This window comes from Dermacentor albipictus, chromosome 6 (assembly GCF_038994185.2).
Source record: "Dermacentor albipictus isolate Rhodes 1998 colony chromosome 6, USDA_Dalb.pri_finalv2, whole genome shotgun sequence".
NCBI classification, from domain to species: Eukaryota; Metazoa; Arthropoda; class Arachnida; order Ixodida; family Ixodidae; genus Dermacentor; species Dermacentor albipictus.
In genome coordinates this window covers 96,822,779-96,837,480 of record NC_091826.1, presented here as the reverse complement: position 1 = coordinate 96,837,480, position 14,702 = coordinate 96,822,779, and the positions used below count along the sequence as shown (strand labels likewise).

General features: G+C 48.7%; 1 protein-coding gene across 2 annotated transcripts in view; it reads right to left on the bottom strand.

The window, feature by feature from the left end:
• Nucleotides 1–14,702, bottom strand: part of LOC135907490 (calcium-activated chloride channel regulator 1-like) — a 435,567-nt gene that overhangs the window by 34,777 nt on the left and 386,088 nt on the right. The gene's annotated exons all lie outside the window — the stretch shown is intronic.

The window sequence follows — 14,702 nt, the reverse complement described above, 5'->3', positions numbered from 1 at the left end:
GGCAAGGAAAACTTCGACATCGAAGTATTGTAGCACCAGTGCACGAAGCGCAATCGGTGAGTCTCGTGAGATGTTCGAACAGCAGCAGACGACGAACGGCGCCGTCCTTTGCCAAATAAGGCTTCTGTATTTCTCCCTTCGATTGCATCGGTGCCACACCATAGGACGCAAACAAAACCAAAGGGACTACCACGCACACCACATACAGCGAGCGAGTACCAGTAGCGTGAGTCTGCCACGTTGGCCACCACACGTCGACAACAAAACCACAAAACCGAGCAGAAGGCCTGGCTCTGACGGAACAGTTCGCCATGGCTCACTGAACGAGTGGCTCAGTGAACGAGAGCCAACCAGCTTTGCCTCGGCAAAATAACCACCGCTCACGGAACCGGCTCACCGCTGACGCTCGCTCGTTCTTTATTAGAGCAGCTAAAAAGATCGGGATCGGACAACCAGTCCCGACGGGGAGCCGGGCTTCTCCTGGGTGTGACTTTCACGCCATCTGTTCGCCGTCCGAGAAAGCAACTGACATGCCGCCTTGCATACCAGCAGTCGCAACCACTTTCTCGCCTTCAGCTGCTGAAGGCAGAGGAGCGGTTGCGACTCTTCCGAGGAAGGTCTGGAGGGCATTTGCTTTCTCTCACCACTAACGGATGGCGCGGAAGCCTCACCCATCATAAAGCCCCTTGATAATTTGAAAGTAGCGACACTCTCCTCCTCACGGCGCTTTTCTCCTCGATTCTCCTCGCCCGCCGTCTGCGCACGGCGCGCTATTCCTCCTGGGCTCCCGCGGACGAGCCGCACGATTCTATGGAGGTGTGTTATTTTGGGCCAGTTGCGCGCCCCTGTGGGGTTGACAATTTTGGCAAATGCTAATTACAGCATCGATAATGCTGAAGGCAACATTAATGAGGAGGTTGGTTTTTCCCTAAAGCTGTATAAACAGGGTATACTAATTTAAAGGGAGCTTTGAGGCGAGTTCTATACTCCTGACAATCTTTCTGCCACATGATCCGATGCTTTACTTCGTGCGTGTGATCTAGTATTGCTTGTGACACATCCCTTTGTGTGTGGGTTATTAAGCGAAAGCCTTAGACCTCTGCTTCAAGGTCCCGTTGTGAGCTACAGAAAATATCACGTGACCGAAGGAAGGAGGGAAGCGAACCGAAGCATGTGCAGCCGCGTATAAGAGATTATTAATGATTAGTAAAATAATGATTGATTAGTGATTGGATTAAGATGAATTCGGGTGTATTAGGGAGGACTAAGGCGGATTAAAGTCAATGAAGGTGCATCAGGGTGAATGAAGATGGATTAAGGTGCATAAAGGAGGACTAGGTTGGATTAAGGTCGATGAGGTTAATTAGGGTAGATGAAGGTGCGTTGATGTGCATTGAGGACGATTATAGTGTATTAGGGTGGATTACAGTGCATGAAGAAGGATAAGGGTGGATTAGAGGGATTAAGGTGCATTAAAGAGGATTATGGTGGGCTAGGGTGGATTAACGTCAATGAGGAAGCATTACGGTTGATTAAGGAGGATTAAAGTGCATTAAAGAGGGTTAGAGTAGATTAACGTCGATGAAGGTGGATTAGGGTGCATGAAGGAGGACTTTCGTGGATTATGGTGTATTAAAGTGAATGAAGGAAGATTGAGGTCGACGAATGTGCATTGGAGGAGGATTATGGTAGACTAATCGGTCTTAATACTCAATGAAACCCAATTCACTCTATTCCACACTAATCCACCTCAATACAACCTACATCGCCCCTAATGCGACTTAGCCTACCCTATGCGGTTTTAATCCTCCTTTATCAACCCTAATCCATCATAATCCACCTTAATCCTCCTTCATCCTCCTTAATCCTTATTCACGCACTTTATTCCCGCTCAATCCTGCTTAATGGTCCCAATCTACCTTAATACACCCTAATCCGCCTCTATCAAACCTCATCCAGCTCCATGGTCCCTGATCCATAATAATCTACCCTAGTCCACCCAAATCGGTCTTAATCCTTCTTTATCAACCCGAAATCACCCTAATCCACATTATTCGTCCTTAATCTTCCTTTATCCACCTTAATCCTCCCTATTTCTTGTTCATGCACCCTAATCCACCCCAATCAGTCTTAGTTCCCTTTCATCAACACTTCACCTTAATCCACCACAATCCACCTTAATCCTCCTCCACGCACCTTAATCTTTATCCATGCATCTTAATCCTTCGTAATGCACTCTAATCCACCGTAATCTTCTTTAATGCACTCTAATCAACCTTAATACTCCCCAATCCACCTTATGTCAACCACTAATGATTCATTATTTAACTTGGGTAATCATTCTCTTATACAGGGGTGGAGATGCTTTGGGTCCCCTATGGCCTTCCTTGGGTCACGTGATACTTCCAGTTTACAACGCGACCTTGAAACGTAAAGATCTAAAGGCTTTCGTTTTAAAACTTAAAAAAAGCTCAATTTTTACTAGTTAACGCTCATCACCTGCAATACTACAGGTATACCTGCCACTAATTTTTTTCAGGGTGCAAAGCAGAATCAATAATACTGCACTTGAGACTGAATAACAACAGTTAGCGACGTGCGAAGTGATGGAGCTCCCCCAGAATATTAGGCATACTCAGGACAACCGCAAGAAAAACGCTGGTGAGCAGGCCGGAAGAATGAAAAAAATGCAGCATTACAGGATGCTTTGCTACGAGCTATAAGAAAGGCTCCTCAGCTCGCAAACAACGCTGTTCTTTGTCGGAACAAGGTTCTTTCGGCCAATGTCATGCAGCCACTGCTTTCTACGCAAGCCGTCACGCTTTCGCTGTAGTATCATAAAAACGGCATAACCATCTTCAGGCTTCTTGCTACAGTTATATGCGCAACAGCCCAGCATAGCGCTAGCAAATAGACCAGAAACACAGCGTACAACGTTCGCTACGCCGAGCTAAAGCGCCGAGCCAGAGTCGCTCAGGAGGAAAATGGCGCGAGCGAAAAAGAAAAACACAAGCAAAACTCAAGATCCGCGCTTATCCAAGGGCAACAGCAGGGAGACCAATCGTCGTGCAGAAAAACGGGGGCAAAACTGGCTGCCGCGGGGGAACACACAAGGGGCGAGGAGGTCACGCGGCGGCGACAGAGTTCAAAGAGTGTCGCTACTTTCAAATTATCCAGGGACGTTAACCCAACAGAAGACCAAGCTCTGGCGGAACAGTTCGGCATGGTTCACTGAACAAGTCAGAACCGGATACCTCTCTCCAAATGGAGCGCCGCTCAATGTTAACTGAACCACGGCTCAGTGGCTTCTTAACGAGAGCGGTTAAAAAATCCGGCTCGCTCCTGAGCGACCCATCAAGAATAGGTTCAACCACCGATAAGGACACGTGTATTTGACGAAGGCTAATTTCACGCCACATGGTGGTATCACGGGTTGTGTAGACAGTCTACGGTATATACGTGTCATGTGTAAGAGACATGCGGAGTGAAACGACGACGACGATGACGACAGGAAAGCGGTGGAAATGTATTGTATTGTATTGTATTATATTGGGTTTTAAGGCGCATAAGCAACTCAGGCTATCATGCGCCAAACACATGTTATCACTTATTTCAAAAATTGGGTATCCTCAGCGACGTCCTTATCCGGACTAGGCCTCTGAGGAGCACGAGCACGAGCGCACGAGGAGAAAGTTCCGGAGGCACGAGGCGAATTACCCGAACCCTCACCGGGAGAAAAACAGCGCTGAGCTGGCATTGTCTGCGCGGGTGAGGCTGAAGAAGGTTGTCTCGCCCGCACCGCACTGGCGACAGAAGCAGCGGGTGTTCAGTTCCAGAGGCAGCGATGCTGGCATCGCGAAGCATGGCCGTCGCTCTCGACGACGTTTGAGCGAGCCTTCTCGGACTTACTGCAGCCTCCCACGGTAGTTGCTGACACTCCAGCAGCGATTCGCCTTCGAAGGCGAACGAGCAACGCCACGTAAGAGAATCTCCGAAGCGCCTCGTCATCACCTGAGCAACGCACTGGACGGATGCGGCGGCTGAACACATCGCTAGGTCCAATCCGCTAGGCCTCGTTGCGATGTCATCGATGAATACTAGGACACAGAAATCTGAGACAGACAGATTATCCGGCTGATGCTCAGGCGACGATATCTAGAGGATTCTCGGAAGTATTGGCCATGGACGAGATGCCACCATGCTCGGACTTTGAGGCAAGACAAGCAGTTGATAGAAAATATGGACATTACATATGTGTAGCGAGGCAGCAAGAGAGGCCAAGGTGGTCAGACTGCTGTGACTACTGAGAACTAGAAGTATCAGATATATAACGCAAAAGATATATGCTGTCAGTAGCACATTCCTAGCGACCTTGCGTCCATCGGCGGCCGTAGCTTGTTTTCCGGTGGCGAAGGCGTTATGGTGTGACGCAGCGGTGAGGGAGCCCGCGCAGCACGAGGACGTGGGGTGGGGGGGTGCTGCTCAGGCAATCCTCGTCGCCAGACGGTACGTGTGCTGGCCTCGAGACACCGTGGAGCTGTTGGGAGGGCCGGGAAAACTCTGAGGGCTGGCCATAACACGGATTCATACGCTGTTTGAAAACCGCGATCTATAACCCGGGACACCCTTAGCATATATCGCTTTGAATACGGAACGTCTACTTGTCTTTTTTGGCTCGTGCTTCCACCATGTTCTCTTTCTACTCGTTGTCTCGTATTTCCATCTCCAACATTTTCCGTCCTTTTCCTAACACCGTAGGAGTAGCACACTGGGAGAGGTTGAAACCCTGTGTTTTCGTCGATGAACCGAATACCATCATTTTCCCTTGTGTAGTGGGTTGATTCATCGCGGGTGTAAGAATGCAACTTCGGGCGTCCAGAAGGCATGTGCTGAGCACGTCGGTCATTGCGCGGCATCAGAGAGCATGTTGTCACGCTTGACTCTGAGGCCACGCTTTGCTCCACGGCCGCTGCGCTAGCCATCGGTTGCCAAGGGGCCTAATGGGGTGCAGTCATATTCTCACGTGACGTGTACTCGCCATGGTAGCCAGCTGTTGAACGCGACGTCTGTTCGAGGCGGGAATGTTCCTGGCGGACAATTTGTCGGCTGGTTGAAGGAAGGTGGAGGCAATGGCTCGTGTCCAAACTGGCAACCGTTGTAACGTTTCCCAAGCGACCAAACTTCGGCATAACGTAATGCAACTTGAGCGTCTGAAAACTTATGCAATGGCAAACAACGCCGGACGCAGAACTTATGCTTTCTTTTCCCATTAGAAAATTATACACGTCCGCAGCCACTCCTTTAAGCAAATGTGCGACTTTATCTTCTTCCGAAATACGAGCACTGACAACCTTGCATGACTTTAAAACTTTTATACTTGCGGTGCATGTCTCACCAGGTAGCTGCGCCCGTTGGGTACAGTGTATGCTATGCACGCTTCTATTTGGTGATTTCGATCCCCAAACATGCTCTTGCTGTCAACAAAAGTAAGCGTTCGTAAGGTTCTTGTACCACAAAAGTAAATGATCGGTCAGTGCGAACCCCACATTGGTGAGCTGAGCGGTTGCATCCTACGTGTTGGAATTGCCAACTCGTTTGTAGCGGATGTGCCACTCGTCGGCATGTTCCCCCGCTTTTTCTCTAAACGTGGGTGGAAGTCGGTAGTACTTGACTGGACTGCTAGGTGCTACCTTCGCAGCGGCTCCTTAAGGCATGTATAAGATGGTCACTGCAGTTGGTGGAAGGGTCGGCAAGTTGACAGCTTCGACGACGTTGTAGCAATGATTGTTCTGTTGTTGTGATCGTTTATCCGCACCTCCACTACTGTGTTTCGCTCGGAGACCGTTTATCACCTTTACGGCTGAAAGGGGCCATTTGTTCTAGGTCTCGAAGGTGTGCTTCAGAGCGGGCGGCTGGTTGAAAAACTCAGCAACGTCCTCTTTCGCTTTTCCAACTAGAGACTGCAAGCACGTTAGCCAGTCTGCGTTTTTCTCACATGTATGTGCAAAAATAGCTCACGTGAATTCTCAACAATGCTTATAAAGGTTTTGGAAAGCCCAGCTTCCGTATTAGTGATATGTTAAAGAGCTATGTAAAATACACGAGTTTAGGATGCTTTTGATTGTATTATAGGAAAAAAATATTTTTCTCATTACAATGTTGCAGAGTTGTAAATATGATAGTATCGTTTTCTGGAAATGTAACATGTCCAACAAGTTTTATTTAAGATCGAACGCCTCAGTTAAGGTTACGCTGCCAACACTCACTTAATTTCAACTTTTTGTCTTATGTGCGACAAACCTCATCAAATGTGGTGCAGTGGAGATGCCGAGCAAAACAATTTCTCTTTTCCTATACTTTTTACTTTGGAGCCCCAGAGCTAAAGCTTTGTGTTAGGTCATTTTACCGCACGAAAAATCAGCCTGCATTTCTGTCTATCGTAAAGTTGTAGTATTCTTTATATGGCTTCATTATACATTTGCATTGGTTTATCATTTCGTCGTTAACAACCGACCGCGTGAAGGTTCTGTCAGTGTAAATAATTCAATAGTACGCAAGAAAAACAATGAAACTCTCTTAGCACTTTATGTGCCTGTAACTGGCATGGTTCGTTGCGATCCATACATTACAAAGAAAACAGACCTAAGTAATATTTTTTATAACTGTGCGAGGAGAGCAAAATAATATATGTATTGGTGTTTTACGTGTCATATGAACGATCTGAATATGAGGCACGTCATTTTGGGGAAAGTAATTTTTACCTCCTTGTGTTTCTTACTGTGCGCCTAAATCTGAATACATGAGCTTTTTTTTTTCTTTGGCATTTCGCCGGCATTGAATTGGGGCAGCCGTGGCCGGGATTGAAATCGCGACCTCGTGCTCAGGTGCGCAAAGCCATTGCCCGTGCAAAAATGAGTGTTGATTAACCTTTGATATATTGTTGGGCAATTTTTGAAACAGCGGACTTCAACAAATTTTCAAAAGCAATTGAATTTGCTCAACACTTGCACGACAATATTACCGTTGAATGTTCTCAATAAACAATGTTTTGGGTAATTTGTGTGTAGTTCTTTTTTTGTGTCGCAGTTTAGTCCAGTGCACGATAAACAGGACTCGCATATGAAAACATTCCAAAAAGTTTGCGCGAAGCGTTCCGACTTCATTCTCGTCACTTTGCGGCAGGTAGGTTCTTCTTTCGCCTCGCTTTCATTAAAAGAAAATAATGTGACCGGAGGGGCGGAATCAAACGTTGGCCGTCGGGCTCGGTGCTCTAATCATTAGGCCACGAGTGCGCGCATACTTCTCTCGTTGGAAAAGCAGTAACTTCTGAAATGCTTAGCGTGTGCGCCGCGTGCCACTTCCTCGTGCTGTCGCTACAACTGGCGCTTTGAAGCGCCTATTTCTGGGACCACCCCACTTTTGTAGCCGTTTTCACTACGTAAAAACTGCAATGTTAGACTTGCTTCATTACCTCCCAAGTTCATAACGATTTTTTCGTTGGCCGGTGTACAAATGCATCGTCGTTTTAACATATACTAGATAACCTAGCCATTGGTACGATCCAAAATGAGCACGTTTCCTGGAGCTGAAGAATGCGAAATTCCCTTGGAAACACGGTGACTACGCGCGTGTGCACTTCCTCAAAAGTAGACACGGCAGCAGCGCGGCCGGCGCTAAGACAGGCGCCGACACGTGACGACGCTACCTTCGAGCATCGGGCGCGCTGTGGAAACCGTTGGATGCAAGCGCGCACACGCTGCAAACATGCACGGGAGAGGTCTTCGAATTTCCTGCGAAGCACCCTCTTTCCGGAAAGCAAATATAATTTTTTTATCCAATGGCCGTGCAACTGGAGATCAAAAAGCGAACGCGCTTAGAGATCGCAGCGCGCAGTCCAATAACCATTGACTTCAAGGAGCTTCGGATTCAGCAACAACCGCAAACGTATCACAGCTAATCGCTGTATCTGCGGCTGCTCCCGACTCACGCCTTGGAAGAAGCACGCGATTTTTTTTAGCCTCGCCGAAGTGTCCTCCACTTGTCTCCCCCAAACCTGCAGGTCTCGTATGTTCAGTTAAATAGAAGAACATCAAAGGGAAATAAAGAAATACAGGTAACGGACTCTTAACATACCTTACTTGTTACCTCGTCGTTTGGAAAGGCGCTATTGACTATTCTAATAGTGTTGCTTTCGTAAAAACAACAAAATTAGTTGTAATTTTATTACTAGGTGTCGCTACAAACATAAATGTAGCGTGCGGGTGTGTGCGTGCGTGTGTGTGTTTGTGTGTGTGTGTGCGTGCGTGCGTGCGCGTGCGCGCGCGCGCACGCGGTTGCTACCGTTACAGCTTCGTTTTGCACACACTTCTTCAACAGTACACACTGTTACCGCTAGTTTAGTAGTCGCATTTTTGGTCGCAGTATTTAGTGTTTATGCTACAAATAGGTTGTTCCTAATTATCAAGGTTAGTAGATGAATAATTAATACTAATTAATTAACGGTTTTTCAGTACAGTTATTTTGTGTTTGAAAGGTTTTTATAACTAAATACGATAGTAAAGCTGTGAACGGCTTTCCGACACAGTTAATTGGTAGCAGTTGTGTGATGGTTCGCGAGTCGTGCTATTTGATGAAGTTATTTTTTTGTTTTCGGACATCAAGAAGCACATTTTAGTGAAATGCTTTAACGACGATAAGTGGGACCTTTATCCATTGAAGTCGTTGGCTGACCCAGCTACTAGTCTTCAACTCATGTGCGAGTCTGGCTGTTTTGATGAGTTGCGCGGCGGAGGTCATGATGCCTGTTGGAGAGAAGGCACCCCGAAAGGGTCGCAGCCGAACTTCTGCAGATAGGTAAGTAATCTCCTTTTCTTGAGCATGTAGCCTCTTTTTCTATTTTGACATTGACATCGTGAGATGTTAAGCACACCGTTCACTTTCTTCAAGCAAACCGTATGCCCCGTAGCGAAAGCGCGCGATAGTAAAGCTCGCTGCCGCCATCACTTCGATTGAAACAATGGTAGGCGAAGGGGCAGCGGCGCGCCACGTGCGTAAAATTACATCGTTTTTTTTGTTCATTTCTAATAACGTTTCCTTAGTTTGTATGAGAGAACACAATTGGAACATAAAAATCGCCTTCTCTGTGAAGTGATAATTTTGAACAGTGGCCACGTCATCTTTCATAGGAGCTCACGTGGGCGGTCTAAGCGCTTGTTATCGCGTTTCGATGCGTGGGACGCGCGCTGCCTTTCAAGGTATTTAGGCAGGCGCTACGAGCTTAGGAGAACCGCGACAAATAATTGTGCAGCAGGTGTGCAACTGTGCTACGCTTGTACCACACTCGTAACGGAAGGCAGTGTTGCTCTTCACACTTACGCATTTCGTAACCATGGCGCCCGCCGTAGCAATTTGGGGCACGAGGCCGTGGATACGATACCTGCAGCGGTCGCATTCCAAAGGAGCGGAATGCAAAAACGCTCGTGCATTGTGCATTGTATGCACGTAAAAATTTCCAGGCAGTCAAAATAAATACAGAGTCAACAACTACGACCTGCCTCATAATCAGATCGTTGGCTTGGCATGTAGGACATCAGACTTATTTTTATCAATCCGCAGTGGCTCATTGTATACTATACGGTTAGTGTGGTTACCTTTTGTGCCGTAGTGGTTAAGCGCGCCTCGATTTAGGTTAGGGCTAATAATGCGGTGCACCGCGAAATATATTTCGCCTCTTTGGGATTTGCGGAGAACGGCCAACCGATAAGGCGCAGCTTCCGCGTGAAGACTGTACACGGATACAGAGCGCAAATGAACAGAGGTGTGGTGAGGACGTCGGCAAGGAACACAGCCTCCGATGGGCTCGCCTTATCGCCTATCAGCGCGAAAACGACCGCAGTAAGCATCCTTATCTAGCGTGGCGCGTTGCCATTAAAGGCGTACCGTACAATTTTAATACGTGATAAACGAAGATGCCACTGTTCTCTGCTGCCTCTTTGAGCTGGACCGATCCGAATGTGCGTTGCTTCCAGAAGCGAAAGGAGCAACAGCCGTAGAAAAATGACTTGATTAACCATTGATATATTGTTGGGCAATTGCTTAAACAACGGGCATCAACAGATCTTCAAAAACAATTGAGTTCACTCAACTTCAGCACAACCATATTACCGTTGAGTTTTCTCAATAAACAATTCTTTGGGTAATTTTTGTTGATTTTTAATTGTTTTTTTGCTGTGTAGCAATTGAGTCCAGTATACAATAATTAGGAGTCGCATACGTAGGCATTCCTAAAATTTAGAGGGAAGTGTTCCAGCCTCATTCCTGTCAGGTTGCGGCAGGTAGGTCCTTCTTTCGCCTCGATTTCATTAAAAGAAAATAATGTGTGACCGATTATTAGTTAGTTCAGTTTATTTCTGAGCTAACCCAACCTGGCTCGTCAGAATCATTTGATTCAGGTGTTCACCACGCCTGCCAACTTTCTAAATGATGTCTCATCAATTATTAGCTAAGTTGAGTGATGTTATTTTATAAAATTATTGGGCGACATCAAAATACATACATCTCGAAGAAAAAAACAACAGACAAGTCTACTTTGGTACTTCATTAAATTTTCATCGCGGTGAAAGACGTGTGCTAAAGCTTTATATATTTACGGGAAGTTTATTGGGTTCTAACAGTCCGCCGTAACACTTCCTGTGATGTATTAGTGTGGGAAACACTCTAATGTAACGTATTAGGATGTTTTTAGTGTATTCACATAAAAGCAGCTTCAAGTATTCATGTGTTCAACGTTAGTTGTTAAAAGGGTATGGTTACGCCCTGCCTACTGAGTCGCTTTACCTTCTAGTCATAAAGTGAAGTAACAAGTGTAGCCACATTGCTCGTTTTGAATGAATTCATATATATATATATATATATATATATATTGACACGTGTCCTTACCTTTATCGGGCGACCACGTTTCGCCGCCGAACAAATCTTATCGCACAGCGCGGGACGCGCCTGCATGTATCCGAAGTTTCTGGAAAGTTATCGATGCTTCTACCCGGCTGTCTGTTGTCGCCGGACCTCGTGCTACCAGATTTCATCGCGTGAAGCGAATGGTGTAGAACTTTGTGGAAGGCACGCTAGTCCCAACGATTAGTCTGGAACATTCGACGACTGTTGTATAAAAGGCGACGCGCTTGACCCGCTGATCAGATTTTCGACGATCGCCGACTGTGTTCGCCGCTATCGTTGCGCTTTAAGTGTAGCCTCTTTCGTGAGCACAGGTTCGCCCAATAAAAGCTAGTTTTGTCTTTCACAGTAGTGCTACTGTTTTCTTTAACGTCACTACCACGCGACATCTGGTGGAGGTGCTAGTGCGTTCATGTACCAAACGCACCCGCAAAGCCGCGATCCAAGCCCGAAGCCCGAGGACAAAACTAACATCGCCTAAGACCAGCGTGCTAGCCGCAGACTGCAAGGACTGCCCCCAGAGCACGGACTTCTACCTGAGTCGACAAAGAAGATCGTGGTCAAAACAGCCCCAATGGCTGCCCCAGCGTCCCCCGTTATCCTACAATAATCTCGGGACCCAACGAACTTCCATGGAGCAGCGAGTGAAGACCCAGAATTCTGGCTGGAGACCTACAACGAATCGCGACTTTTAACAACTGGGACTCCGACGACAAGCTGCGGCATGTATACTTTGCCTTAGAAGATGCCGCCAGAACCTGGTTTGAGAACCGGGAGTCGACCTTGACGACATGGGACCTCTTCAGTACCGGCTTCCTGCGCACCTTTACGAGCGTCGTGCGCAAGGAAAGGGCCGAAGCCATGCTGGACGCCCGAGTGCAGCTACCTAACGAGAACGTTGCCATCTTCACGGAAGAAATGAAACATCTGTTAGGCCATGCCGACCCGGATATGCCCGAGGAGAAGAAAGTCCGCCTTCTCATGCGTGGTGTGAAGGAAGAACTTTTCGGCGCAAAGATACGAAGCCCACCGAAGACCGTAGAAGAGTTCCTTCGCGAGACCACCAGCATCGAGAAGAAACTCGAAATGCGGAACCGGCAATTCAAACGCCCTACAAGCTCTACCCACTACGCAGGAATTCAATCACTGGCCACGGACGATCTGCGCGAGCCCATCAGGGCCATAGTGCGCGAAGAACTGCGCAAGGTCTTGCCTTCGTCGCAGCCTCAATAGGCCTCGATCGCCGGCATTGTTAAAGAAGAGGTGCACCGATCGCTTGGAGTTCCTGAGGTGCAACCAGAATCACCACAGCCCCAGCCGGAAGCGATGACCTACGCCGCCGTCGCATGCCGTCAAGGTCCCCCTCCGCGACCGCGCCAGGGCCGTGTGACGCCGCAATTCCGTCGTCCGCCGCCGCTGCCGCCAGCACGCCCGCCCGTCGCCCAGCGCACCTACGCGAGGAAGACGGACATTTGGCGAGCCCCCGACCACCGCCCGCTCTGCTATCACTGCGGAGAAGCCGGCCATGTGTACGCCGGTGCCCACATCGCGACTTGGGACTGAGAGGGTTCGCCGTCTACGCGCCGCGTCCACAGCTTGGCGAGCGCCCACGCGATATCGCCGATTACCTCGCCGCTACTCAGTGGAGCTCTCGACGACCGTCGCGTTCGCAATCACCAGGCCGCTACCTGTCGCCGCAGCGCCGACCATACACTGGCCCAGCCCGGGGCCGGTCAGCGAGCCCATACAAGGAAAACTAAGAGCAGCAACCGATGGAGGAGCGGTTGCTGTTCGTCGAACTGACGAAGATCCTCCGCCGCCGACGAAGACACCGAAGAAACTACCTCGACGACATAACGACACGCCGCCGTCCCGACGAAATCAGAAAGGCAAGACTACACCGACGAAAGACGACTTGACGAGGCGACGTTCCAGCTTCAGTTCAACACGACGGAGCCGTGATCCGACGTCAAGACCTAATTGTAACGCCAGACAAAGAACCACCGACCTCGACGTGCTTCTTGACGGCCACGCAGTTACCGCCTTAGTGGACACAGGGGTTGATGACTCCGTCATGAGTGAACACATCGCCGCCCAGTTGAAGAAGGTTAAGACTGCATGGGAAGGCCCTCAAATTCGCACCCCTGGAGGACACCTGATTACGCCAACTGGAATCTGCACGACAACAATAACCATTCATGACCGGACTTACCCTGCCACCTTCGTTATCCTTCAATAGTGTTCACGAGACGTCATTCTCGGTATGGACTTCCTGAACCAACACGGCGCAATCATCGACCTCAAGTCGAAGTCAATCACACTGTCAGAAGATAAAGCGATACCGCCAGAGAGCCCTCGTAGTCACCATGCCTTGAGTGTGCTCGAAGATCAAGTGAGCCTCCCGCCTCGCTCCAGCATTGTTATTTCGGTCGGCACCGAAATACCCGCTGACGTAGAAGGTGTCATCGAAGGCGACCAACGTCTACTGCTAGACCGTGAAATTTGCGTCGCAAGAGGGATCGCTCGACTGCATGGATGGAAAACTGAAGTGTTGCTGACAGACTTCAGCCAGGAGTTCAAGCACATCAAAAAGGGCACGACGATCCCGTACATCGAGGAAATTCTGGAAACCAGTGATGGTTTGTGCTCTCGGATTCCGCCACATCTACCCCGACGACCATGGTTCCCGAACCAGACTACGGCATTAATCCAAGCCTCCCCGTGATTAAGCAACAGGAGCTCAGAAGTCTGCTCCGACGATACAAAGGCTGCTTTTCGACGTCCTCGAGGATTCGACAAACACCAGTCGCCAAGCATCGCATAATCACCGAGGAGTACGCTCGACCACTCCGCCAAAGCCCTTACCATGTTTCGCCACGAGAACGTGAAGCTATTAGAGAACAAGTCGACGAAATGCTGCGCGACGACATCATCCAGCCGTCCAAAAGCCCGTGGGCATCCCCTGTTGTCCTGGTAAAGAAAAAGGATGGAACCCTATGTTTCTGCGTCGATTATCGTCGTCTGAACAAGATCACGAAGAAGGACGTATACCCCCTCCCACAGTTAGACGACGCATTGGATCGGCTCTGCAACGCTAAGTACTTCTCGATGGACCTCAAGTCTGGCTATTGGCAAATAGAAGTAGACGAAAGAGATCGCGAAAAGACCGCCTTCATCACCCCAGACGGCCTCTACGAGTTCAAGGTTATGCCATTTGGACTGTGCTCGGCGCCAACAACCTTCCAGAGCGTGATGGACACGGTTTTAGCGGGAGTGAAGTGGCAGACCTGTCTCGTTTATTTGGATGACGTCGTTGTATTTGCCGGAAATTTCGACGATCACATTAGGCGACTTGCCACAGTACTAGAGGCCATCAAGTCATCAGGGCTCACTCTGAAGCCAGAAAAATGCCGCTTCGATTACGAAGAGCTATTGTTCCTAGGCCACGTCATCAGTAAATTCGGAGTACGCCCCGACCCCCAGAAAACAGCTGCCCTCGCAAAGTTCCCGCAGCCCACCGACAAAAAGGCAGTGCGTAGATTTCTTGGCATATGTGCCTACTACAGGCGCTTTGTCAAGGACTTTTCACGCATCGCCGAGCCGTTGACACGTCTAACTAAATGTGATGTTGAGTTGAAGTGGGAAACGCCGCAGGCTGACGCACTTGAACTCAAACGACGCATGCAGTCACCGCCGGTACTTGCGCACTTCGACGAGTACAGTGGTGAGCAGCCTTGTCTAGAGCGCGG